General features: G+C 45.3%; 2 long non-coding RNA genes across 2 annotated transcripts in view; both read left to right on the top strand.

The window, feature by feature from the left end:
* LOC115069809 overlaps window positions 1-4643 on the top strand; it is a 12323-nt gene extending 7680 nt beyond the window's left edge. The window contains exons 2-3 of the long non-coding RNA XR_003849037.1: window positions 888-1007; window positions 3526-4643. This is a non-coding gene — a long non-coding RNA (uncharacterized LOC115069809). The remainder of the gene's footprint in view (window positions 1-887; window positions 1008-3525) is intronic.
* A 5401-nt stretch (window positions 4644-10044) lies between these two features.
* On the top strand, window positions 10045-25134 carry LOC115069808. Its single transcript, XR_003849036.1, has 3 exons — window positions 10045-10573; window positions 20523-20677; window positions 22450-25134. It is a non-coding gene; the product is annotated as an uncharacterized LOC115069808 (long non-coding RNA).
* Window positions 25135-25556: the final 422 nt, after the last annotated feature.

The raw sequence follows: 25556 nt of genomic DNA, 5'->3' as shown, positions 1-25556 counted from the left end.
CCTCGGAGCCCCAGAAAGAGGCTGTCAGCCCCAGAAAGAGGCTGGCGGGGGTTGCAGGACCAGGGAAGTAGAGGGAGATGAGGGCAGGGCCAGGACCAGAAGCGGTGCTCCTGGGGCCCATGGAAGGCACTGTCCTGGTCTGGGTGAGAAGGGTCAGGAAGCAGTATTGGTTCCCCAGGTGTCTGGGGCCCCAAGACTAGGAATGGCACAGGGCCCAAACTAGGAGTATAGAACAGCGGGGGGGATCGAAGGGTGAATGCTTGGGCCTTTTTTAAAAAACATTTTTTTATTCTTTAAGAATTTCATAAAATATATTTTAGTGAAGAAAGAAACCATGTTAATTGCTTAGATTGCGGTAGAAGAAATGACAACACATCTAGTTTACACTGCTTGATTGACTTTAAGATTCTAGAATTAGGCAACAGTCTACCCCCCAAATGGTTCTCAAAACTCTGATCCACCACATGAGGAGGTTATAGTAATAGCCAGAGAAGAGAATGTGATATTCAGAAAATGGAAGAGAGAGAGAGAGAGAGAGAGAGAGAGAGAGATTATAGCACTGTCTCAGTTGAATATGTTTTTTTAATTTTTATTTAAAAATATTTTGTGAGCATTGCTTTCTTTAAAAAGTAACATGGTTACATTGAAAGACTTTGTATAGGTTGGAGAACTTGGAAAGGGAGTGAATGGAAAACTCACATTATAGGAACAGTGACAAATTTCACATTATTGTTGAACCTTGGTAATATAGTTTTGTCAGAAAAAATATTAAAAATTAAAATAGAATTTTGAATTTATATTCTAAGATATAATTACATACTTTTGGTTTGAGAATTATATCAGTTTAGTTATTACAGTACTTTCTATTTCTTTTTTTAATTTTCTAGACTGTGATTTTTATCTCTAGAAGTTCAGCTAGGGCACAGTTGAAGGCATACAGGGGCTATAGAAGAGAAAGAGAAAAATAACAGAAAATCTCTTGATTGGACCCTCCGGAGTGACGTAAGGTAGGTCGGACCTTGTTTCCTAGTAAAAACTCTCAGCTACCTGCTGGTGAAATCTGAACCTCTCACAAAGGCTCCAAGGGCTGAGCTGACCGGTCTCTACTCGGTTTCTGTGACTTCTTCCCCTGCCCTTTGTCATCCATCCTGACCCGTGCTCCAAATCACCTTCTTGGTTCATGACCCTATGCATTTCCTCATGCTATGCCCTCTTCCAGGCCTTGTTTCTCTCTCTTATCCACTGGGCAAACCCTGATGATAAAGGTTTCTTTCAATATCTGTCTCTCAATAGTTATTTGGTACACATCTCTAATCCCAGTACTCTGTAGCTGAGGCAGAAGTGTCAAGAGTTCAAGGCTAGCCACAACTGTTTAGTAAGACTATGTCTCAAAAACAAGGTCAGTTCCTCCTGAGAACTTGCTCAGCTCCTCAGCCTAACCAGGGTGGGACGAAAAACTCACTGCCAGCTGGCTGGCTTTTAATCACCTTCCAAACACATAAACGGACTCAGCCTTTGTATTGAAATACACTGCTCTGAAAAGGTAGTTTTATGCCATTACTATCATTGAAATAGGTATTTGTTATTTATTTTGTATCATCCAGTTCAAATCAAACTCACCATAAACATGTAAAAAAGCTAAATTTCCTAAAAGTAAAACTTGGGATTTTTTTTCCCTTAAATAATTAACAAATGTTCACGTTAATCAGAAGAGTTTGATTTATATCTTTATTTTGAAAAATCAAAGTAAGATTGTTTCAGAACTAATTTCCCTGATGTTTGCAACATCTAACCTACCAAGTGTGCACTCATTTTGAGAACCAAGAAGGAATACCACGCTGCTGGTTGGCAACTCCTGTTAAATCACGCAAGATTTCAATGCAATGCATCCCACTGTGCAGTGAACAGTGGGGTGGTTGAGAAAGGCTTCCTTGAAAGCAGATCAGTTTAGTTCCCTTCCTTGGGAAGCTCTCTGCCTTGGTGCCCATGTTTGGTGACCAGTGCCAATTTTCCTCTTCTTTGCCAGCCACTCCACGTTGGCCCACTGGGCACTTTGATCCCAGTTTTGAGGACCATTCCAGGAGGTTATCCAACCTCGTCTTCCCCGGTTTCCCCAAAACCAAGCATTTTCTACAGAGCCAGTGATTTCCGTTTGCAACTGACTTGAGTTCTATTCCTGTATGACATAAGATGTTTATGTCACGTGAGGACCAAGAGGCTGAAGACGAAGAACCTCGTAGAGCTTGAAGCTGTCCTGGCTTTGGGCCATGAGATGGGAAACTCAGACAGCTGAGACCCCTGTATGTCTCATAGCTCCAACCTGACAGCGTTGTAATTGGACATTGTTTCTTTGGGGGCATATCCAGAGTATGTCTGCTTTCCTTTCTGCTTCTGTCCCGACTCTGTCTTCCTGCACTTCCACCCAACACGATGGCAACACACATCTCCCCTCTTTTCCCATTCCTGTTTCAAACCCAGAAGATGAGACAGAGGGCTCCCATTGATGAAAGAGGAGTGATAAACATATTTTTATTATCACATTAAGTCATACTGAGGGACATTACACTGGAACAAGAGTCTGAGACCAAGTAACTCCCAAGGGAGAGACTCCCACTGTGGGTTGTTCTTGACTGACTGAGCCCAGGAGGGCCACAGAGGAGGATGTGAGCTGTGATTCCAAGTCTGCCACAGGGTCACCAAGGGACAAAGTCCTTCTCCCTTTTGGGGAAGCACCCGTCTCTTTGCTGATACATTCATTCCTTCATCACTTAATTGGGGATCAAGTTGACCATGATGCAGAGAGGCAGCTTAGACAAGTTCACCTTGGGGACAGAGCTACACAAGACCATGGGTCTCAGGAAAAACAATTATACCTTTCTGATCACTTTTGTGGCATCCAACTTAGTGTTTAGTTCTTGAAAGTTTTATGGAGAATCTAGAGATATTTACACTTGACAGAGTATAACACACCTCCAGCTATCTCTCACCTTATCCCACCCACACATTTACTTCTAACTTTGCAAATAGCACACAACACACTCATTGTAGACATTCTTCTCAAAAAGTTGGAATGAGGCTCAAAATCTTCCATAACCACTTCCCTAATGCCTCATGGCTTTCAGTGGTGACAGCCAAGGTTAGTTGAATAGATTCCCTTCCTGGTCCTTTTATAGATAAATCCCCACATGCCTATAGAAACATTCTGCCTGGGCAGATGTACACAGTGTGGCTTTGAGTTTGTTCCATCTCTTTGCCTGTGTGCTGTCTGTTGGTTTTACAGTTTATTTTGTGCTGAATCTCCCCACAAGGCTGTCTTCACCAATAACAAAGCAAGCAGTTTCCCAAGACTATGCTCAGTCCTACTCTGTATCAGTTGCTTTCCTTTTGCTGTCGCAGTCTGAAAGGATACAGATCGTCATGGTGGGAAGGCATGGCAGCAGGAGCTTGCGTCTGCTCATAGTGTACGCAGGAAACACAGATGAATACTGCTACTCTGCTGGTTTTCCCCTTTTCGTTCTATTTTAGCTTGCTGATCTGTTGCTGTGATAAACACCGTGACCAAAGCAACCTGGGGAATAAACCATTCTTCCAAGTGCAAGTCCATCACTGAGGGGAGTCAGGACAGAAATTCAAGGCATCGCAGGAACCTGGAGACAAGAACTGAACCAGACACCATGGCAGAATGCTGCTTACTGGCTTACTCCTCCAGCCTGTGCTCAGCCTGCTTTCTTATACAACCTAGCACCACCTACCTAGTGGTGGCATCATCCACAGTGGGCTGGGCATCACTCAGCAGTCAAAAAATGCCACACAGACATGCCCACTGGCCAATCGGATAAAGAAAGTTCCCCAATTGAGGTTCCCTCTTCTCGTGTGTATCCAGTTGACAAACCAAGCCAACCACTCAGTCATGACACATTTAGTCCAGGATCCCAGACAATAGGACCATGCCACCACATTCAAGGTAGTTCTCTCTTCAGTTAAACCCCTCTAGAAACTCAAAGACACACTCAGAAGTGTGTCTGACAGAGGATTCCAAATCCATTCAAGTGGACAATAAAATTAACCATTGCTTCCACCTTAGTACAAGACCAAAGAGAGGGCTGGGGACCCGAAAAGATCCTAGAGAGGTGATGGCTACCTGGATACTCTTTGTTATCTAATAGTGTCTTCTGTCAGGAACATCTTTGTTCAGGGTTCTTGGTGTTCTTGGTTCATGTACAAGTACTTCCTAGGACGATCGGGGGAGGAAGACTCTGGATCAATTTAATTTTTTCTTGACAGGGCCTCCCTAGTCCCAGTCTGCCTAAAAGTCACTATGTGGATCAGGCAGGCCTCGATCTCGCAGAGATCCACCTGCCTCTGCCTTTCAAGGCCTGTGCCACCATGCCCAGCATTGAATCAATTTAATTTTCAATTTTAGTATGCCAGCCAAACTTTCTCAAGCAAATTACTCTTCCCCCTGGAATTAAAAAAAAAAAGTATATAAATTTCTGGGAACAAGGGATAAAGTTCAGTGGTAGAGTACTTGCCTAGCATGAACAAGGTCCCTGTTTCAATCCTTCTCACTGGCAAAAAGATTTTTTAAAAGTTTGTTTTACAAGGCGGGCATGGTGGCGCACGCCCTTAATCCCAGCATTTGGGAGGCAGAGGCAGGTGGATCTCTGTGAGTTCAAGGCCAGCCTGGTCTACATAGTGTGTTCCAGGCCAGCTGGGCTACAGGGAGACCCTGTCTCAAAAAGGCCAAAAAAAAATAAAAAGTTTGCTCTACCACATCATACAATATGTAAATTAATAAACATAAAAATATCAGTTGCAATCTGATGAGTAAAAAAATTCCATTTCTGTTGCATTTTCTTGGTAACTATTGAGTCTGAATTTTATTTTATTTAGTTTTTGCTTTTGGGGCGCGTGTGTGTGTGTGTGTGTGTGTGTGTGTGTGTGTGTGTTTGTTGAGAGATTGAACCTACGACCATGCACATGCCAGGCAAGCTCTCTGTCAACTGAACTCTGTGCCCAGTCCTGAGCATTCTTGTTTCCTTGGGCTAGTCACTGAAATCAGATCATTTGAGGCAAAAGCTCGTGTCCTGTGCCTCCTCTACTACCTCAGGATTTGTGCCATGTTCCATGCCCTCCAGCCACTACAAACCCTCAGTGATGCTGTGCCCTGGTTGGAGAAGAAGATTGAACCCTCCTGCAAATTGAGAGGGTGTGGCACCACAGTATGGGCTCCCACCCTGCCCCTACTCACCGTTTCAAGCCTCTGTGATGAGTTCTTAGGCTACCAGCCCACCCCATGAGGGACCAACTGTGCCTCAGAGAACTGGCACTAACCCCAGAAGAGGGCACAGGTGTGAAAGAAGCTAATGTTACAGGTAATTTTGGCAATGTCACAGGTAATTTTGGCAATTAAGAGTCATGTCCATGTAAGTGTATTTGTATTACGTTTCTTAGGAGGCTTAGCAGTCTACGGTAAGTCCTGAGCAGAATTAAGCACAGAGAACTCTACGTTCCTAGCTGAAGCCCTATAGAGTGTCTCCTATCCAAAAATACTGCCCCCACCTGCCAGGCAGCTCACAGCAGGACATGCCTGCCTGGGGGCTTCCCACACCACTATGCCTCTACCCAAAACTTTGCAAAGTGCATACTGAGGTCATCGACCTCATATCCTACAGCACCCTTGTCTACAGATGAGGATACTAAGTCCAGGAGCTGGAAATCCTGACTCAAGTCACAAAGTTAATAAAGGTAACTGAAAGCTACTGGGCTTGGTGGTACACACCTTTAATCCCAGCACTCGGGAGGCAGAGGCAGAGGCAGGAGGATCTCTGTGAGGTCAAGGCTAGCCTGGTCTACATGGTGAGTTCCAGGCCAGCTGGGACTACAGGGAGACCCTGTCTCAAAAAGACCCAAAAAAAAAAAAAAAAAAAAAAAAAAAGATTCTGATTTTAGATCTGCACTCTCTCACATACAGTAAGCATTTGAAGTTGGGTTTTGTTTCCTGGTTTTGAGTTACCCCTATGACAGACATGCCACAATTTCCCTACTATTTTTCTTAAAGTCAGCTTGCTTGGAAAACTTGTATACCTTACTCCAGTGGGACAACTCAAGAAATCATGGGGCTGGTGTGTAAGCTGAGTGTGTTTACTTAGGTGTTTGCCTATGGTGTGAAAACAGTCCATTTCCCACACCACCCGAGAGTCAGCTTATGGTCTCACTTGGGAAATACCAGGGAACACGAGGCTGTTTCTAGGGATGAGCCCACACTTCCAGCCAGCTCTCTGGTTGGGAACAGGGGTGTGAGAGACTGGTAACTTCCAGTGTCTTCCAGAGCTTCATGCATGACCTGGCCTGGGCTCATTCTCTTTCTGTTTTGCCCTCCCTCCTTCCCGTCTTCACTTCCTCCCAATTTCCCTTCCTTACTTCCTTCATCTCTTCGTACTTCCCTCCCTAACCCTCCCTCCCTTCTTTCTTCCTTCTTTCCTTTTTTCGTTTGGTTGGTTTCTGAACCAGAGTATTTATGTGTCCCAGGCTGGCCTCAAACACTTGATCCTCCTGCCTCTATCTCCTGAGTGCCGGGAGTGTAGACTTGCACCACTCCAGAACTTTCTGAACTTGCCATCCTTGAGCTTCCATATCTGTCTAACATTTGTGCTGGGGAGGGCATCCTTCTTGCATGGCTTCTGGATGACTAGAAGAGATAAAGGTTGAGATAAACTTGGCCCTGGGTAGGTCTCTGATGTTCTGTTGCTGGGGAAGGGGAGTAGAAACAGGCCACTGCCCCATGCCTACATACAGGAGGTCAGGGCAGAGTTCAAGGGCAGAGTTCAAGGACCCGCTATTATATACCAGGGCTGTGTTCACACTTTGCGCTCATCAACCCCCAGGTTAAGACAGAGCTTTAGGAAATACTAAGCTTCTACCTTGGGCTCAAGTCTTTCCGTGGCCAAACCCTAAGTTCAGTCCAAACTAAGACCCCAGATCAAGTCCCCACCCCGTTGTCCACCCCCACACGAGGCGGTAAGGGCAACAGGGGCCAGAGCTACATGGACAACAACCCCCACATACCCCCTGAACAATCTGGACTCATTCCCTGGCCTTGGTGGGGACTCTACCTGGGATTCCCAAGAAGTGACATCTTTGTCTGTATTCGGGGGTCAGGATGTCGACAGGGTCGCTAATGATGTCATTTCCTTTCTGAGAAATTTTCCCTCAGGATGGTTCCTCCATTAAACACCATTGAAATGCCATTTACAACTGAGCTGACATAAAGACAGAGTCCAAACTGGGTTTGTCATGATATATTCATTTACTTTTAGTTTTCTTCTGATTCGTAAGTAAGTTAATATGAAGACATTTTCAGGAAGTTCCATGGGCTAGAAGCTACGGATAACCTGTGTGCGGGGTGGGGGTTGGGTGACCACACCACACAGGGGTGCCACAGGGAGAAAGTGTCTTGGCAGAAGATGTTCCAGCTGTTCTCAGGAACCACAGGACAAGCTGGAAAGGGGCATGATCTGTGCTCAGAGGTCAGACACCAGTCCCCAGCTGAACATTATCAATCAAGGATTAAAAAAAAAAAACCACAAAGCAAGGAGCTCATCTGATAAGTGAGCTCCAAGTTCTACCTGTACCCTAGAACAAATCCTCCCTCAAAAACACATGACCTTCAAAAGACTCCCTGCTAAGAAGTACGTGACACATATCCCCCTCGTGTGGTGGTGAATTCCGGTTGTCAACTTGTCAGAATATGGATCACCTGGGAAGGGGGTCTCTAAAAAGGATTGTCTGGATTGGGTTGGCCTGTAGGGATGCCTTTGAGGGATTTTCTTGATTTGGTTAATTGAGGTGGGAAACCCACCCATGGAAAGCGGCACTGTTCCCTACACAGGGGATCTCAGACTGGATCTCAGACTGTATAAGTGGAGAAGGTAATCTGAGCACTAACAGGTGTTACTCTCATCTCTGTTCTGGATTGTGGATGCAGTGTGACCAAGCCTTCAAGTTCCTACTGCCTTGGTTTTCCAGCCGTGCTGACAGACCGTACCTAGAACTGTGAGTCAAAATAAACCCTTTCTCCTTAAGGTAGCGTTTGTCAGAATATTTTATCACAGCATCAGGAAAAGAAACTAAGACACTCAGAAGCTGTACACCAAACACAGCTTAGGGCAGGTCAGCCCCACCAGCTCTGGGCAGAGCATGCTATTGGTCATTGTTGAGGGAAAATTTCTTGGCGAAAAGGGGGAAAGTCAAGCCAAACTGCTTAAATGAAAAGCAGAGATTAGCTCCCAGGCCTTGGTGGCTCAGAGAAGCCCAAGGCAGAAAACAGTCTTTCTTGGGGAAGGCCTGGATAGGAACAAGCAAGAGAGCCATCCAGTGGAGTGGCCTAAGGGCCCTCTGTCCTTCCAGCCTGGGGGGCTCTGTCCATCCCCCTTTGTTCCCCACTCTGCAATCCAGCAGCAACTATCATTACGTCCATGGGGTAGACAATGTCTCCAGGTTATAAGGGTACTCACAGACCCCTCCAACACCCCCTTCATCTTGAATTCCTACTCTAAGGGAAACACAAGTCCATTGGCACAATTTGAATCAAGGGCTCTAGAGGCAAGGCAGGGACATCCATGGCCAATAGCTCTTTTGAGGGGCTTTGCCCCTGGCATGCAAGCACAGTTCCTATGGAAAGTCTTAAGGAGCTGAGACCACTCTGACAGTCACTCATTTGGATGGTTCCATCCTTCCAAAGCAGGAATGGAAGCTGAATGGGCAGGAATGCACATGGCCTTCTAGCTGAGACTACCTTTGGGAGGTAGCAGGCAGACCACCATGGCACAGCTGTCATCAAGGATGTCACCACAGTCTCTCAACCAGAGTGTGACATTTACCCACTGGCTGGCCCTAGGGTCTTGGTCACAAACACAGTAAGGAACAGGCCACTTCTAACCTGGGGGCTACAGGTCTGTAGCATGACCTAGATTCAACACACTTGCTGAAGAAGCTGGGAACCCATGCCTTGCAGGCACCCCTTGTTCATGGGCTGCTAGGTGGGAGGTTGTGAGAGAAGAGCAGAGCCAGTCTGTAGGGTCTGTGATCCAGGCAGGAGACAGCAGTTCCCAGCCAGTGGCTCAGGCTGGGCAGTGGCTCAACCTCCAAGCCAAGAGAAGCTGTGGCCAACATACCAACATCCCAGACGCCGAGCAGATGACGCCTCTCCGCTGCCATCTCTCTCAGGGAGCCTGCCAAGTCCCCAGGCCCAGTCAGTGCTGACATTTAAAGCAACGTGTGCGTAAACCATATTAAACCATACGGCAAGCTGTGGGTTATTAAGTGCAGGATAAATTGACCACAGCAATTAAACTGAGATTAGAGATGGAGACCAGAGCTGCTGGATGGGAATACTACAACGTACCAGGCCTGACAGTGCGTATGGCATCCCAAACTCCAGAGCACAACCCTCAAAGGAAACTTGCCCATCACCCCTCCCCCCAGCCCCAGCTCCCCACCTTCGTCTGATGATTCTTCTCTTGCTAATCTGGTGTGCTCAAGGAGACCCAGTTTGTGTCCAACATCCAGAAATTGTTGTAGACAGGGAGAGCCAGGGGTCACGTCCTCAGAGAATTAGCTGGTCTATTGTGTCTGGATACTCCCTGCCTCCTCCCAGTGCCTACTTGGTGCAGATCACTGAAAGACCTTGGGTTAGAGGGGGGTCACCCAGAGTGAGTTCTAGAAGCAAAGAGCACATGTTCTCAGCCCACAAGTGGCAGGCACTCTTTAGATACCTGGCAAACTCAGGGTAGCAGTATAAGGTCCCAAATAGGGCCAACCTTACCCAACCCAACTGGCCAGAGCACAGGGTAGAAGGAGGACGCTCTGGCACAGGATTGCCACCCCACGTCTCAGAAAGAGCATGCTGTCTACTTTTGAGTCACCGGCTCCAGCTGTCTGGGCCACAGGATCACTGTCTTGCCAAGTGCCTGTTGCCTGTCCCCAGACATTCGGATGTGAGGGTGAGGGAAGGGATGTGTTGAGGGAGGCTCTGATCCCCGAGTCAGGAAGAACTGCTTTTTACCTCCCAAAGGGTCCCTGAGCCTGGGGGCTGACCTGGCTATGGAGTTCAAGGTCCCAAGAGTTGCAGGAGTCCACATTTGATGGTTAAGGACACAGGATTTGAAGTGAGACAGGACGTGCTCAGGTTCCGGTCCTGTCTCTTGCTTGCTTGACAACCTTGGGCAAGTGATGACTTTTACCTGGCCTCCAGCTTCCTTCCTCTCCCATGGAATAGCTGGCTCTTGGTGCTCCCTCAGAGTGAGTGTGCACATGCAGACTCCTGGCAAGGACTCAGCATTGATGACACCTCTGGTTTGGCAGTTGTTAGTGTTCTCCAGCATGGAGGGACAGGAGTACTGGCTGCTGTGGATCCCCAATTACTTCACTCTTCCCAGTGTGGAGTCTCAACGGTCTATCCATCTGAACGCCATCCCCTGCCTCTGTGGAAACACTTGGAACCTCTGTGTCCCCTACTTGGACGGTGACATCCCAACTCCCTCTCCAGAGCTCCTTTGTCACACTCACTAAGGTGAGTGACCAGAGAACTCAGTATTTAGCTATTGTTGCTATTGTTTTGTTTTTCAAGTCAGGGTCTCGCTATATAGCCCTAGCTAATTTAGAACTTGCTATATAGACCAGGCTGGCCTGGAATTCAGAGAGATCTAGCTACCTCTGCCTCCTCAGTGCCTGCACCAGCACATCTGGCCAGCATTCGACTTTTAAAAGATGATTTGCCAGCACATTCAGCATGGATGGAGGTTCTGCGAGCCAAGGAACTGGGATCCCTCACCCAGTCCCTCATTTCCCTCACACAGTACATATCCTGGTAAGACACTTGAGTTAACCAACCAACCCTCTGAGGGAAAGCCTATTGGGAAGCAATCTTCTTTTACTAGGTTTCCATCATCACCATATGGTTGATGGAGGGAACAATTCATCCTTTGCCTCAGCAGCTTCCCTGTAGTACTAATGTTCATAATGACAGTGTTCCAAGAGTTGGTTGAGGAAGCAGTTTCCATCTGTGCTTCCTGAAAGATTAGACTGGCTCTTGCCATTAAGTCAAAGGTAGCCCACTGTTGAACAAGCTGTATGCACTCAGAGACGCAACTCTTAGCTCTAATCCTTAAACGCTCTGTGTCACCCCATTCCATCTTCCTTGGCTCCTTGAGGCAGAGGTAGGGAGTGGTAGGGAAACCATCTTGTTTTGTGAACATGCGTATCCTTAGAAATTGCCCAGAGAACTTTCTGGTTGGAAGCATATTTGAACAGATGGCTGCTGTAAGAATGTAATAGACATATCTTGGGATGGGGATATGGATGAACCCAAGGTACCAGGCCACTAGCCAGCCTCTGAGGTTCAAGGCACTACTGACCAAAGTTTTGGAGCATTTTTTTGGTTATGAGTGGTCAAAAGGATGAAGAATTTATACCCTAACTGAGCAGGTTCCAAGTTGTAGAAGTCTTCGCTGAACTGTAAGAGGCATAGATTTGGTCCCTGGGAAGCAGGGTAGGTGATCCCTTTTGCTTTTCAGCTGCCTACCCCAACCACACTATAGCTGGTTTAGAAGCGCTCCAGGCTCTATCTGCACCTGGGTCATAGAGCAGCTGTCTCTGAACCTACCTAGCAGGGTCCTGCGCTCAGCTATCCGGCACACTGCAAGCCTTCTGACAGTCTGATTATACTATTGTTGAATAGGCTACGTGGGATTAGTGTGTTTGTGTGTTGATGAGAAAGGCTCACTCATCCAAGTTCTTTGGGAAGGATTTTAGGCATCAGCAGTAGACTGCACCACTGATGGTCTGCTAAGTGCCTCTGAAGGCGATCTTCCTGGTTACAGACCAGCAAACCTTGAAGCCTTTCCGTCTGATACTTGATGAATTAAAATTTTTTAAATGGCCTCTTAGATCTCTCTAATTCAAAAGTTGACTCCTTGAATCTAAATTTCTTAGCTTAATATTCAGATATTTCCATACTATGACCTGAACTCATCTTTACCATCATCACTCTCCTACAGGAAGTAGAAAGACCATACTGGCTCTGCTGACAGGAAAACTAAGTGATGCTTAGCCTCTTGTCCCATGACTACCTCACAGCAATCTAGTTCTGCCATTCTGAAGACACAGATAGAGAAACACGGGGCTCAGGTTACTGGCTCTTAGGGCATAGAAGGGCTGGGGCCAGGGTTCAAAGCCAAGGTGTCCGTGCCCTAAACCACAAAGCTGTGTTGGGTAGATGTAACCTGTAGACAAGTCACAGGTGCCCCTAGGGAAAACTAGGTCAGAGAGTTTCAGAAACATGGCCAAGGCCACACAGTAATTGGCCTCCACTGCTGCCCCTTGACTCTACTGTTTCTGCTGAATCTTCTCCTCTCTCTCTCTCTCTCTCTCTCTCTCTCTCTCTCTCTCTCTCTCTCTCTCTCTCCCCCCCCCCCCTCACCTCTCTCTCTCTCTCTCTCTCTCTCTCTCTCTCTCTCTCTCCGCCCCCCTCCTCAATACCCACCTATCATTCATTGTCATCTGCTCAGGAAACCAGAGAAAGCCTGAACAACAGACAACGATCCCCAGAGTTAGTGAGCAACTAGTTCTTCCTCTTCCACAAAAATAAAAGTCAAGAAAGCCAAAGTTTCTTAATCTGACCCTGAAAATAAACTTCCTTTCTTCTGGGCTGGGGCAGTAGATGCCAAGTTCCACCTCAGGTCATTAAAAACCCAAACCAAACTAAACACTCCTAAGCCTCCAACCCTGTATGATTTCGTTTGTAATAAAAACACTAACTTCCCCTCTCTCCTGGTGGGGGATTGCTGTGGTCAGAGACAATGTTTTCACAGTCAGCTAATTAGCCCCTTCCAAGATGGTTGATGATCTAACTTCCCGCCCTCGGCTTGGCCTGAAGGGCCTGAGTTAGCCCTGAGGCCTGAACTGAAGCAAACCAGGGACTCAGAGGTGAGGAGGGGCTCGGGTAGAACCACCACACCCTCGCATTGAGAATCAGGGCCTATGCCCGCTTGCGTCCACCAACTCCTGTCTGCACAAGTCATTTTTCAATCTTGAGGCTCCATCTCATCATCTGTAAAATGGGGGCATCAATGATGCTATGAGAAAAGACCCCGGAAGTCTAGAGTCTCCCAAGGAATGCTGGTTTCCTTGTCTTTTTCCTTCTCTTCCTAGAGATCCAAGTGCTGAAAAGCCTGGCTGGACAGCTGCTATTCTAGCACATTCTTTCAATTAGTAGTCTTAAACATACAACAAATACTTCCAACCAGAATGGGTATTGAGTGATTTATGGCTGCCATCTCATGTCAGCCTAAGAATAGCTCCCTGAGTTTAGCCTTCCCACTGTGTCCATTTTACAGAAGAAATCACTGAGGCTCAGAGAAGATGCTCAGCTGTAAAGTGCTGGGGCAGAACTAAAACTCAGTCCTCCTGCCCCTTCCCCCACACTGTATCCCAACAGCCTCTCAATACAAGTTCTTGGTTGCAAACACATGTCTTTCTAGGAGACTTCTCAACCCATTCCAACTATGGTGCTGTTCTTGGGGCCCCCTTTGCCTCTCTCTGGTTTCTTGTTTCCTTTATCATCTGCTTTCTGGTTGATATTTTGTTATGGGGTGAGTGTGTCCCTCTAAATTCATATATTGAAGCCCTAACCCCCACTATGACTGCATTTGGAGATGGAGCCTATGAAAGGGTGACAAAGGTCCTAAGAGAAGCCCTAATCAGATAGGCCAGATGTCCTTAAAGGAAGAGGAAGACACCTGAACTCTCCAGCCACCTTGCTGGAGGGACACAGTAGGAGATGCCATCTACAACCAGGAAGAGCTCTCACCAGAATCCTCCCCAGACCCCTGTCCCCTAGTGCTCATCCAGTCTGATGTTTTACCAGAGAAGCCCAAGTTGATGGATAGAAGTCTAATTTGCCAAAAAAAATCTTTCCGTAGCTTACTGGGAGCTAATTATTTCTCGGTTTTTCATCTCTTTAATACAAAGAATTTACTAGATAGAGAATTCTTAGATTACAAGACTCTTTTCTCAGACTTTGCTTTCTAACTTCCACTGCTGCTCATGAGAAACCTCATGTGATTCTTATTTCCAGATTTCAAGAGAGACTTTTTTTTCTCTCTCTCATAGCTTTTGGGATTATCTCTTTACCATTCTGAAGTTTCACCATCTTGAGCCTACAGTCAACTTTTTTTTCATTTCTTGCATGCAAGAACAAGTTGAGTGGGTGCTTTAATTTGAAGTTTACTGGGTAGTTGTCTTGCATTTTTTCTTTGATGCTTTCTTTGTCTCTGTTTACTGTGTGGATTCTCTTAAGCTTTCTTATAAAGGACACGTGGATTTGGCCTCTTTAAAGAAACAGATCTGGGGACACAAGTTTGACTCTATAGGCATATGTGCATGTGCGCGCACACACACATACACACACACACACGCTCCCCCATACAGACACACACACACACACACACACACACACACACATGCACACACACACGATGATATTCTACATGAAATTGGGTGGGATGTAGGGGTGGTGCAGATGGAGGAGGGGATCGAAATTTGATCAAAATTTATTGTATGAAATTCATAAAAATTCAGTAAAGAGCACAAATTATTTCTTCCCAATAGGCCTCATGGTTGCTGCTTAACCTTCTGGAGTAGGTCCTTTCATTATCACACACCACTTACTGATTTTTACACTCTTTTTCATAGGGATGGTATATTCTCTTATCAGTCTGAAAGTGACAGAGTATTTTTAAATTTTTCTCTTGGTCCCGCTTTGTCTTTGTTTCCTGACCCTTCTCAGGGGGAGTGTCATTGCTGTTTATGTTTTGCTGTATATATACATATAAGTGTGTGTGTGTGTGTGTGTGTGTGTGTTGCTTTTATATTGAAAACTTCTCAAATATCTGAAGATCTTGGGTTGTCTGTTGATAGTTTACAGACAAACTCCCAAATGTGAATGGGAAACTCGTGTGTTTTTATGGTCGGCCAGAGGCAGAGGCAGTATTTTGTGCTCAGGGACTCCATAGGTGACATTCCTACTTTCCAGAGCAAAGTTCTCTGCCATATTAAAAGGTGGGAGTTGGGACAAATGGACGGATACTCAGGAGACAAGCAGATGAAATCTAAGGCAGTCCCAATGGGAGTTTGTTGTCTTTGTTCAGGCTACTAGAACAGCATACCGTAGGCTGGAGTCAATAATTGCTCACAAATCAGGAGGCTGGACATTCAAGCGCACCCAAGGCTTGCTTCCTGGCTCAAGGGCGAACCCTTCTTTCATGTGGCTGAAGGAGGGAGGGAACTCTCAGGGCCTCTTTTACCAGGTCTCTAATTCCATTTATGAAGACCTTTCCCTCACGACCAAATCGCCTCCCAAACGTACACCTCCTGGGACCTTGCCAACACAGGGCCTTGGAGGAGACACAAGCATTCAGCCTGCAGCAGATGCACTACGAAAGTCATCAGGAACAGAAAAGGAAAGGGGGATAGGTCGGGGAGACACATCTGTGGGTATCTTGGTTAAAGCTTATTTTTGTCTGAGAATCCCAACACTTTCATCTACACGTTGGTGCAGTGATTTCCACCATGGATGGCTTCTGTTAGGCTGTATTTCTGTCACACTCTCCCCTGGAAACTTTCCAATGTGTTATCAATATTGGAAATAAATCCAATAGATGCTTGAAGAATATTTCTTCATATTTCCATTTTTAAAGGGGACAGTTTTGATCATTAAACTCCATCCTTCATTACTTTCATTGTAATACTAAGCTTTTCTATTGTACAAGAAAATGTGTTCATTATAGATAATCTTGGCTTTTTGTTGCTGCTGTTTGGATGTTTGGAAGTTGGGGAGAGGCAGTTCCCTGTTGTGGAATCTTTTCTCAACATTTATCTCAATCATCAAACATCAGTACTGACATCTAGCCACTGGTAGGTCCAACCACACCAACACTCTGCTGGAGCCTCTGATCCCATCATTAATGCTCCTTCAGGTCCATTATTAAACGTATTAAATATCTGACTGGGAGATGACTCAGTGGTTAAATAATTCCTGCTGTTCCAAAAGTTCTATGTTCCATTCCCAGCACCCATATTGAGCAGCTCACAACCACGTGTAACTCCAGCTCCAAGGGATCTGATTCCCTTTTCTGGCCTCTATGGGCACCTGCAGCTCACATGGCATGCACTCACACAGACACACAGTCATACACGTAAATAAAATGAAATCTTAAGTCAACTCTATAGTAATATTGGAATTGTAAGTGTTGGTGTCGTTTAATAGTCATTTACTTAGGAAATATTTCTGAAAAAATAATTGCCACTTACTGAGATTTTTACATATTCCACACGTTGGGAAATCACCTTCAAGAATGATACTTAATCCAAACTGAGAAAATAAGAGCCCCCTTTTCCCACAAAGGATCTCTAATAGTTAAATATCACGTTATCATGCATTGTTAGACTCATAAGTAACATGCAGGATTAACGTGATCAATTCTTTCTTGAACATTACACTGAGTGAAACCGGCATATCCCAAGCACACAGCCTTCCACTTCTTGTCCTCCCAACATGTGCCCTGTGGATTCTTGTCACTGAGGTGCTGAGAAAAGGGATTCTGTGGTCACCAATGCAGGAGCTGCTGAGCACTGCCATCCCTCTCTTAATCCCAGGGCTCCCTAGCTGACCAAGAGCATTAAGATCTGCATTCCACTGAGCACCATTTAACTTTTAAAATTTTTTATTTTATTTATTTAGCTAGTTAGTTATTTGTACTTTACATGTATGAGTGTTTTGCCTGCCTGTATATATGTGCACAACATGCATGCAGTGTCTGAGGAGGCCAGAAGAGGGTGCCATATCCACAGAACTGGAGTTATGGATAGTTGTGAGCCTTCGCCTAGGTGCTGGCAACCCACCCCAGGTCCTCTGCAAAAGCAGCCAGTGCTCTTATTTGCTGAGCCATCTTTCTAGCCCCCATTGAACTTTTTAACGTAGAGTTTCCTGAACAAAATCCCATTTTCAAGACATGCCTGTAAGAAATTCAGCTGAGTGTTTTTCAGCAACAACTTGGGGGTGTGATCAAATGAGAGGCTACAGAGCATATCCCTGTCCTTGTAGCACCACAGGTCTCCCACCAAATAATCTTGCTGGTAAAGATTAAAATGGATAACTGTTCTCACAATAGAGGAATAGTTACCAAAGTTGCCCTCTATTGGGCTGGGGAAGATGGCTCACACAAACATTGAAGATTGGAGTTCAGATCTCCAGAACCCATGTGAAAGCTTTACAAGACAGGAAATCCCCAGAGCAAGCTGGCTAGCTAGATGAACTGAGTTTGAAGGCTCTGGCTTCAGCAAGAGACCCTGCCTCAGTAAATAAAGTGGGACGCATGATTAAGGAAGACATCCCATGTCAACCTCCAACCTTTAGGCACATGTGCACATACATGTACTCACACTCACATTACATACACACCCACACACATGCACACACATGCTGTGCTGGATAGCTTTAGTTGTCACCTGACACACCTGGGAAGAGGGAGCCTCAGCTGGGGAATTGCTTCCATTGGATTGGCCCGTGGTCATGTCTGTGAGGCATTTCCTAGATGGTTGAGTGATGTCGGGGGCGGGGTGCCACCCCTGGGCACATTGTCCTGTACTGTATAGGAAAGCAGACTGAGCACTGGCCAGAGGAGCAAGCCAGTAAGCAGCATTCCTCCAGGGTCTGTGCTCCAGGTTCCAGCCCTGAGTTCCTGCCTTGGCTTCCCTTGCTGATGGACTGTGCTGTAAGCCAAATAAACCCTTTCCCACCCCAAGTTAGTTTTGGTCAGTGTTTTCATCACAGCAATAGAAAGCTAACCAGAACACACACAAAGATGCTACCCTTTATCCGTGTAACAAAGTATGCTCATAGGCAGTCAAAGTAATCATTTTAAAAACCATTCAGTGGCATAACTGTTACTGAAATATGTAGGAAAACAAACTAAAACTGCATATAGTGATTCTGCTTTGAAGATGCACAGCAGCACACCAAAATTGCAGTTTAAGTTAATAAGTATTAGAATAATTTTATATGAGAACATTTAAAAATGAAGACTGCTCATTCTAGAAAATGAAGGGGCCGTATGGGAAAGATGGTCACCAGTATCCCAAAATACGAAAGTCAGCAGCCCAAGCCACTTAAGGGGCACCATTTAACCTTCACCAGGGATGCAGCAAAGCCGAGGCACTCATTACCCCAAGAAGTCCAAGGGACACTTCGGCTCATTTGTACGTGTCAGATTCATAATGGATTATTTCAAGAAAGCTAAGGATGTGGGGGAAGAAACATCTGTGACCTTTGGAAGCTGACATCATGGGAGGAAATTACCTTGTCCCTTCTTCCTAAGGGACTCATGCTCAGTCTTCTCCTTAAAGGTCTCGGAAGGAATCCTCCTCATTTCCCTAATAGCCTGCTTCAATCTCCCAGCATTCATCTACTTGAAAGACCAGCCTCAAACCGTCAAGCCCTTCTTCTCCATTTCCTACCTAAGGCTGCAAACTGGAAACTTTTCATTTCCCTTATCAACCTGAAAGGAGTCAGGGGGTGGGGGTCTTCTCGAGTGTGGGAAGCCCGAGAAAAATCACCCTTGTCATTGACCTCCAGTCATCTCCAGGGGAAATGTATTTTCAGAGTTTTTAAGGGGATAGGGCTCCAGGGTGAATGCACATGTTAGTTACTTTTCTCTTGGCTGCAACAAAACACCTGACAGAAGTGCTTTAAGGGAGGAAGGGTTCACCTTGGTTCCCTGCTTCACATTCGGGAAGGAATGGCAGCATTGACAGTGGCTGTGGGGGCAAGAGGCAGCTTGCTTATATCCAGGTGGATCAGGAGACAGGGAGCTCGGGCCAGGAGTGAGACCAGGCTACCACCCTTAAGTACTTCCCCCTAAAACCCACTTTCTCCAGTTAGTCTCCAACTTCTAAAGGTACTACAAATCTCCCAAAACAACACTGCCAAGTGAATACCAAGGGTTCAAACACCTGATCCCATTCCATGGGGGATATTGTACACCCAAACAGCAGCAGAGAACTTCTGTTTCCAGAGACTCCTGAGTAATATGGATTCCTTTAAAAAGCAGTCTTTATTCACCCACATGTGTTCTCTCTCCAGGGTCCCCTTTCTTAATAGGACATCTCAGATTACCAACACACACACACAGCCCCTAGTCCCTGGACACAGAAAACACAAAAGGATGAATCAGGAGACTTTTGTAAGGTCAGCATCTAAGATCATCTGCTGCCCCTGTGAACTTTCTCTGCCTGATAGACATGATGGAGCTTGCAGGAAGGCCCATCAGGGAGCAGAGATTGCCTTACCAAACCCATCTCATTCTACAGATGTACAAAATGAGCCAGAGCTGGGTGACGATCTGCCCCAAATTGCAAAGCTGGGATTAGAACCTGTGTCTCCTTCTTACACAGAGTCCATTTCCTCCTGTTTCTTTCTATACTGGGCACATGTTGTCAACTTTATAAGAGGCAGCTGATGGTACAGAAGTTTCTAGAAAGATTCCTCTTAGGATTGATAAGATTCGTGGGCTTTAGGTGTACAGAAGTACTATATATCCCTATTCTGTGTGCAGGCCTTTGTCTTGTGTGTGGCCGGATGTGAACCCTTCCAGAACATTCTCCAAATTCATACCAAGACCCTTCCAAAAATGTCCTCCTTAATTATGTGGAAAGCATCCTTCCTGCTTGGTTGCCAAATGTAGCATTTCAGGAATTAAAGCAAAACTGGGACTTGTTTCCTTCTCTTGAGCTGAAGGTACATCTTTAGTTTGTTTTAAATTTCTCCTTTCTTCATGGTATTGGCGACGGTGGATTAGTAATGCTAAAAAATTTATCTTTACAACCTATTGTCTTAGGTAAGATTGTATCAACAGCTCCAGATGGACCAATCTCCAAGAATAATTTCACTTCCCCTTATCGCTGACAGGAATCACATTTACATATTCTACTGGTGGGCGAGATAATGCAGAGATGATTAATGTCCTTCGATGAGCAGATACCTGTAGACTGTTTGATCAATGTCTCCCCAAGAAAGTGTCTTTCATTCTGGATGCTCAGAGCCCCAAAGCACTCTGTGATTAATGTAACTAAATGTTTAGGGTCGGCAGGAGCTGCAAGCTCTATTCCTGTGTCCCCCATCACACTAAAGGGATGTCGCAGGAGACTTGATTAGTCATGTGGAGAAAAAGTCTATAGGATGTATGTGTGTATAGCTGTGTTGTGGGGGTGGCGTTTCCCAATGTCCTTTTCAAGAAACAAACTAAATCTACCCAAATCTCCCCTCTAGGGCTCCAAGGGGGAGCAGCATGCTCTGTTGGGGTGGATGGAATTCCTGTTTAGTTAGAAAGCCAAGTGTATCTATGACTATGTGTTGTGTTGAAACTAGGATGTAGCTGATTTATTTCATACCATTTGTTATCTAGAGATGTCTGCTCTCCTCTCATTCTTCCTGAGAAAGGCACTGAACCAGTTGGACTCATGGAACAAAGGCATGAAGTGCCTTAGACATGTGTACGTCCTTCATCCCCTGGCTCCACTTCACAGTTCCCTCTAGAATATCTTTGAAGATTGCTCAATGGTGAGGGTCTCATGCCTGGGATGGGAGGACTCTGGGGTCATCCTCAACTGAAACTAAACATGCCAGCACTGCAGCAAGCTGGGTAACCTCAGCTCATGTGCCAAATTTTCTCCCTGCTTCACCCTGCCTCGGTCAGTTTATTGAATCTGTAACCTGGAGGCATCACTGTAAGGATTCAGAGGTAATGGGGTGCTTAAATAGGGAAAAATTTTACATGGTTTGATTAGTATCTGGCATCCAGCAGGTGTTCAATGAATTCTAGGTCTTGTTGCCATCGTCAGCTCAGAAAGTAGCTAGCTGAAATTCCTCCTGCCTGTTTTGTATAGTCAGCACAGCTTCGTCAGGTGCTGCCTGGCTAGGTCTCTCCTGCAAGATCCATTTTCCACTGGAAAATGTTTTTAAGGAAATTAGATTCAATTCAAGCACATTTACATAATAATATGCATATGTAAAACCTGAGTAAGCCAGGCTGCCCCTAGCTGTGGGAGCCAAGGAGGCCATATTTAGGAATATAAATTACTTCAGGAATATGTTTCTGGGCTCTGGACCACTCCCAAGGAAGGCATGTGGATCATGATTAAATAGCAAAACTGGAAGACACTAGACGGATTGAGAAATAAAAGCCAGAACCTCTGACAGTGGTCAGAGCCAAAAGATGGAGTTTGGGAAGAATGAGGCTGGGGTGAGCAATAAGACTTTCTCGAAGGGGAGCAGCAGAGCCATTCACTTATACACTCATTCATTCACTCAACAAACACTTACTGGATGGTAGATGCAGTAAATAGGGCAGACCAAGTTCCTGCTCCATGAACTTCACATCCAGTAGACAACACGCAGGCAAAGCAGACAATGACTAAGATCATGTCAGCAAGGTCAACTGTTCTTCCTCTGTGCTATGAGGAAGGTGGGCTGGCCTTGTTTTCCCTATCAGAGGGGTCTGCTTTCTAGAGAAGCAGCTCAAGGCTTCTAAACAGTCAAGTTCTGCTATCTTCTTTTTTGGGCCACATGGCTTGGAAAACTCACATCTGCACTGGTGCGTTCTTCCCTTCAGAATGGGAGACCCACAGCAAGTCCCCAGCGTGAAATTCTTTGCAAGCAGCCACAGAACAATGACATAGTCTGACCCAGGGGAAGCAAAACCCCAAGATGCTTGCCACTACATAGGTTCTCGTGCCAGTAGCTAGGTGTGGTGCAAGTGTCGCTCAAGGTCCACTGTGACTGGAGGCTGGGTCCCCAGTGTGGTATTATTGGGAAAGGAGGAGTCTTTAAGACATGAGCCCTGGTGGAAGGCCCTTAGGCCATGGGGTGTAAGGTCTCAGGAGTTAGCTCTAATGGGACCATTAAGGTCCTGTCCTAAGAAAGAGCAGACCTAGCCCCTGCCAGATCTTTGATTCTGGATTCAGGGTATGATCTTGCTCCTGAAAGTCTAACTGCCACTGCCTTCCACCATGGAGTGGTAGCTGCATCAGGGGGCCACCCTCCCGAACCATGAGCTGTGCTATGTCATTTGGACTTTGAACTCCAGAACTGTGAGCTAAGTTAACCTCTTTTCTTCATAAGTTACCTGTTTGGGGCATTTCATTACAGTAATGAAAAGCTCACCAGTCCATGGTAACTGTTTTGATTGGAATGGTCCCCATAGGCTCATGTGCAGAACACTTGGTCCCCAGCTAGTAGAGCTGTCTTGGGAAGTTGTGGAACCTTTGGAATGTGAAGCCTAGCTAATGCTTATATGCTACTAAAGACAATGCCTATCTCTGCTTCTGGTCTAGCTCTTTCCTGATCCAGCTGCCATGTGAAGAGGCTGCTACACACTCCTGCTGCCACAGGGCCACCTCTCCACACCTTCGCTGATATTTTGGAAAGTGTCTCTGAAACAGTGAGCCAAAATAAATCAGCCCTCCCTGAAACTGCTTCCATCAGGCTTTTGAATGAAGAGAGTTACTAAACACAGTGATGGTGCCTCTGAGTCTATTCAGCTCCAGGCAGATCCATCAGTCAATCTGAGCTTGCACTAGTGGACCACCTCTCGGCCTCTGCAAGGATGAAATTATGAAAAACCCAGAAGATATAACTCTTCTTGTTCATGGGCACAATCAGAAGATGGAGTTACTAAGCTACATAGGGGAGAAGCTAAGCTGAAGCTTGACCTTCCACCTGTCATGTCCTTTCCCTGTGGACATCTTACCTACCAGAGCACGTGGATCTCTGGCTGGGATGCTCAGGGACTTGCAGGGTCAGATGCTATAGCCTCATCCCTTTCTGAATACCACCTAGTCACCCCTCTGAATGCTCCTCTCTGAGGCAACATTGCAAGGACTTTGGAATTAGATGAGCCTGGGTTTAAATCTCAACTCCATGCGACTTTACCCTCTTTAAGTCTTAATTTCAGGGAGAAAGACAGGGTGAGCATTAAGCCTACTACATAGCTTTCAGTCAATGTGATTGGTACCATTACAGCTTATCCCTAAGCCACAGTCTAAAGTGCCCTTTAAGCATCGACATGATAGTACAGTGATAAGATCCCACACCAGGAAGCTGACTGCACAAAACTAATAAAAATGTGTTCTGCAAATAGCTGGGTGTGGTGACCCATGCATATCACTCCAGCTACTTTGGAGGCTGAGGCAGGACTATCACTTGAGCCCTTGAGTTACAGACCAACCTGGGCAACACAGCAAAATCCTCTAATAAAAAGGCCAGGGGTGATGGTAGACAACTTTAATCCTAGCACTCAGGAAGCAAAGGCAGGCTGATTTCTATGACTTCAAGTCCAGCCTGGTCCACATAGGCATATAGTTCTAGGCCAGCCAGGCCTACAAAGAGAGACCCTGTTTCAAAAAAAAAACCCCAGCACTATTACTAATAATAAGTATTCCATAAAATTACCTTCTGATTATTACCTTGAGGGTGAGAGAGGAAGCCTTAAATGTGGCTGGGACATAGTAGGTACTCAGTAAGTATTATTGCCTTTCCACTGCCACCTCCCATTCTAAGCAGGCAGAGATGCGAGGGAGGGGATGAGGAGAGCTGCAGTGTAGGAGGTTGTAGGAAGGAAAAAATTGAGAGCCAGTTCACAGGGTGGATCCACAAGATAAGAAGCAGGCTAGCTCAGCACTGCCACCCAAGTTGGTGGCTCTCACACCTCAGCTGTGACATTTTCTAAGAGTGTTTCTTTGCCACAGAGTTCATTAGTTGCAGACAGCCTTTGACTGGCATGAACACCAGGATGAATCATCTATTGCCTGATAAATAACACAGAGCGCCTATGCTTGCACATCTAACTCTAGAGGCTTCTGTTCCCATTTTTCTTTGCAGGGGAGGCATCAGAGAGGGTGACAGCAGGAGCCCTTTTCTCTAGCTTTTTTTAAAAAAAAGGAAGAAAAAAATACACATTTAGTAAACAGGAAAATTATTTAAATAAGCAATCCTGAGGAAAAAATATGGAAGCCAATTTTATTCATAAAACAACTGATTTACAGCATTCTAGCTAAGAGCAGCTTTTAACTCAAGCCTCTGAGATCTTATTTATTATTCAGCAAAATATTCAAGATTAATAAAGGTATCTTAAATGCTAATACAGCAGCAAGAGCTAATATATGTAAAATAATTATTATGAAAAGTGTTATCAATATTTGGGGGAAGTAATGTACATGCATAATGAATGAATTTTGCCCCTGGGTTTTAGCTTCTATCTTGGCCTGATTTTGCATGGAGAAATTCTGCATTATAATGAAAGGAGAAATGATCACACATTAGAACTGTGAGCTTTATATCACTGCTCAGAAGGATCTTAAAACTGTCACCTAAACGGGACTATATATATGTATATTCCATACAAACATGCACATGGCATACGGTAAGACTGATCATCCTTTGAGTGCCGTGAAATTCACCCCCACACACACTGATTTTAAAGTGACAGTCATTGACCTTGAAGAAGTAAATTTTAAAAAGAGACAAATATCACAAAGACTCTACCAACTTTGGGCAAAAGAAGCCTTGCTTAGACTTACTTTTTAGGTCAAACCTCCTGAAGGTGAAATCAAGCAGTATTTCTCAAATAGGATACATAAGGCAAATCCCAAAAGGAGCGGTTCTTATTAACATGAGTCCCTGAGACTTTCCAGGGACTGGGAGATGGTTCAATGGGTGAAGTGATTGCTGTGAAGTATGGCACGTAAGGACCTTAGTTTGAACCCTCAGGACCCATATATAAAGCTGGGTGCAGTGACCTGAGTCTGTGACTCTGACACAGGGAGCCAGAGACAGACAGTTCCAGGGAGCTCCCAGGACAGACAATCTAGTTACAGCTGGGAATTCCAGATTCAGTGAGAGACCTTGTCTCAAAAAACAAAGTAGTAGAGCATTTGAGGAAGACATCTGTCCTCCACCTTCCCACACACAATTGCACATATACATGTGCACGTGAGCACCAGACAGCTAGAGAGATGATAGATAGATGATATGTGGATAGATGAATAATAGATGATAGATAGAAGATGATAGATAGATAGATAGATAGATAGATAGATAGATAGATAGATGATAGATGATGATGATGATAGATAGAGAGATAGATAGATAGAGAGATAGATAGATAGATAGATGATAGATGATGATAGATAGATAGATTAGATAGATAGATAGATAGATAGATAGATAGATAGATGATAGAGATACAGAGGAACTTTCCAAATTTAAAGGATACCCTCCACTGTTATTCCAAAGATTTAGAGTAAAAAAAATCAAAATCCGAGCTGGCAAGATGACTCAGCAGGTAAAGGCACATGTCCTACAAGTCTGATGACCTGAGTTCAATCCCCAGAACCCCTATAAAGATGGAAGGAAATAACCAAATACACAAAAGTTGTTCTCT

This window comes from Nannospalax galili, unplaced genomic scaffold (assembly GCF_000622305.1).
Source record: "Nannospalax galili isolate Female #2095 unplaced genomic scaffold, S.galili_v1.0 scaffold274, whole genome shotgun sequence".
Lineage (NCBI taxonomy): Eukaryota > Metazoa > Chordata > Mammalia > Rodentia > Spalacidae > Nannospalax > Nannospalax galili.
The sequence above is the reverse complement of the archived record's forward strand: the minus strand, read 5'-3'. Positions and strand labels throughout refer to the sequence as shown.